This window comes from Aptenodytes forsteri, unplaced genomic scaffold (assembly GCF_000699145.1).
Source record: "Aptenodytes forsteri isolate BGI_AS27 unplaced genomic scaffold, ASM69914v1 Scaffold173, whole genome shotgun sequence".
Taxonomy (NCBI): domain Eukaryota; kingdom Metazoa; phylum Chordata; class Aves; order Sphenisciformes; family Spheniscidae; genus Aptenodytes; species Aptenodytes forsteri.
In genome coordinates, this window is record NW_008794449.1 from 771,153 (window position 1) to 774,363 (window position 3,211).

The following is a 3,211-nucleotide window of genomic DNA, read 5'->3' on the forward strand; positions in this document are numbered from 1 at the left end:
TTAGGGGAAAAAAAAAAAAAAAAAATATATATATATACTCCTGGAGGGGTATTGTGGGTTTGGTTTTTTTTCTGCTGACGTTGGGAGTTCGCTATCTCCGCTTCTAGAGTGACTCTCTGTAAGGTGAAAGGTAACGCGATCGCCTCCCAATTCTATCTTTAGAGAACACATTCAATTAAGGTAATAACTTAAAGCTCATTAGAGCTGCGAAGGGAACCTTCCCACCGCGAAACACCGATGGAAACAGCTCGGGCGCCCCAACAGCGCGGGGGGGGGGGCGGGGAAAAAAGCCCATCTACCCTCGCCAAGAAACGTGGCTTTTGCTAGGGAAAGGCTTCGAAAATGAGTATTTTAAAGCCATGAGGCTTGTGCGGTTTGCGCTGAGCCGAGTGGGGGAGCCGGGGCTAAATCCTTGCAGGGTACGGGATAAAAAAAGGAGAATACAGCTAAAATCACTCGGGGTGTGTGTTCCCTATCGCCTGGCAGGGAAAATCCCTGGGAAATCTTCTGCTCGCTACGATTTCTGCTCCCCCGAATAGTGCTGCGGGAGGGAGGCGAGATGAGCGTGGAGGAAGATGTTGCCGGATCCCTCCAAAACTGCCCAGAAAAAGAAAAAAGAGGGAGGGTGAGGGAGCTGGATCTGGGATCTCTGAGCACATCGTGGAAGTGGGGGCGAGGTGGGGAAACGAAAAATCGAGGATCCTCCTGCCAAAACCGCTTGGGAAGGCCACGGAGATGGAGTCCCTGCGCTATTGTCTCTATTCCCCCGGCTGGGGCTTGCGAGGGGGGGGAGAGGGAATTTGGGCAGAGGCGCAGGCGCATCCTCACTCGTACACCCACCCCAAAAAAACTCCCCGCATTCACCCCGCACCGTGAAGTTCATTTCCAGCTATGATGGCTGGTGATTCAAAGGTTAAACATAACTAATGAGGCTTTAAATGGCACCCGGGACTTATCATAAATATCACAGACCTTCCTTGACGCCTGCAGTTTAGGTCCGAATATACATTAAAAGCAATAATCAGGTAGCCAGAGGTCATTTAAATAAATAAATACATGCATATATACACACACATATATATTTTTTTTCCTTTTGTGTCTGTGTATATATATAGAATATATATATGTGGTTCCTTTTGTGTGTGTGTATATATATAGAATATATATATGTGGAATATGTATATGGGTGTGTGTGTGTATATATATATTCCACATATATATATATATGGAAAAGGAAAGGAAAAAAGACGTATATTCCATATATATATGTATGTGTTTTCCAACTCGCTAGGCGAGCCTGTGATTCTCCGAGTGCGTGTGGCTGATCCCACCTCTTGCTCTCCTCCTGGCACACATTTAGACGCGTATACATCGAAATAAATACCTCCACACACACACACACAATCGATTTTCGCCTCCGCCTGAACCAAGATTTGCAGTCGGACCCTCCATAAATATAACCCATACGTTATTGTTAGTGATAACCGCTCCGCCGGTTGCAGAAAGGAGGTTAGGGATGTTTTATTCGCTATAATTAAAGTGCCTTGTCTGCTCTGGAGAGAAAACCCACCCTTCTCTGCCCCCACCCCGGAGAAAAGTTGTCAATAATCAATAATTTCCCCCTCCCCGGCTGTGAAAACACAGTCTCAGAGAGGTTATTTTTTTAATATCGCCGTTGCAATCTTAATTTCCAAGGACGGGGGAGGAAGCACCCTTCGTCTTGATCTCCCCAAATCAGCCGGTTTGGCATTGATCCTGTACTTTGTGTGCGCGGAGTATATTCGCTTTAAAACGATTTCCATTAAACGCAGCCTCCCACATCGGTAGGATCGACCTAATGACTTTGTGTGAACGGTGGAGAGGGAGAGCGGGGCTGGGGGGGAACCTCGGAAATTAAAATAATCCCTCTCCCCCCCCCTCCGCCCACATCTTCCATTCACCCAAATCAGGGACTGGGAAATAAAGTCAAATCCAGAGCCCAACAAATAGCCCCGGCTGCAAATCCCTACCCGTTACAGCCAAGGTGCAAAGGATATTTATAAAAATATATAAAGCACGTGGAAGTGGAGAATTTTAATTAAATCTTACTGCGGCGCTAACAGCATCGAAGTGATATTTCATTCGCAGCCCGCCTCTTGCTTGTGTTTTATAGCGTTTTCTTGCCTCTGACTTTATTTAAAATATTAGACGAGGTACAGAATTATAAATGACTCTTTCCTTATCTGTGCTGCTCACATATCCAGGATCAGAGGAGCTGATTAAGAAAGAAGTCAGAGGCAACGTTGGATTCATAATGATTCGGAATAATGAATCCTTATCTCTGCTTTCCAGATTATCACCCTTTCAGCTCCCAATGTTTTGTTACATGGGATAATTTATTGCATCTAATACATCACAATGAATCTGATGGCGGAAAGCGTTTGGCAACATTGGGGGAAAAAAAAAAAAACCCGGGGGTCCTTATTTTAGTTTAGTTTTATCCCGGGGGCAGCGAAACTGATTTTTTTATTTTTTATTTTTTTTTAAATTGGGAAAATATAAGGTAAATCTGATAATAATAATAATAAAAAAAAGAAGTTGGGGGGATGAGGCGCTTTAATTAGTGTGTCACTTTCAGACTGAAATTAAGAAAATCGACCGGAGCTTCTCCTCTCGGTGGCTGCGAGATCCTAATTTTACGTGGTTTTTTTTTTTATTTAAGGGGGAGATAATGCATCATAAACATTGAATACAGCACGGAGCCGGGTTAAGATAAAACACAATTTGCATCTCTCTCTTTTTTTTTTTCTTTTTTTTTTTTTTTCCTTTCTTTTTTTTTCTTTTTTTTTTTTTCCTTTCTTTTTTTTTCTTTTTTTTTTTTTCCTTTCTTTTTTTTTCTTTTTTTTTTTTTTAGAGGCATTTCTCATAAACTGGAGAAACTCCGCGGGTTGCTTTGTATGCAAATGAACGCTGCTCTGTCTTTCTGGCTGCAGAAATTAAAAGGGGGGGGGGGGGGCGACGACATTCACCTGAAATTATTGATACTCCTGTGCCTGAGGAGGGGAAGATCTGCTGATATTTTGCTGGATTTGAACGCATTCGTTTGAATCCTTGAAGGGCAGAAGCAGCCGGTGTCTGCCTCCTCACCTGCGCAGGGAAAAGATGCATTTCAAACATTTTCTGCGGCGAATAACCCCCTTCCCTCGCTTCTAGGGGATGGGCTGGGGGGGGT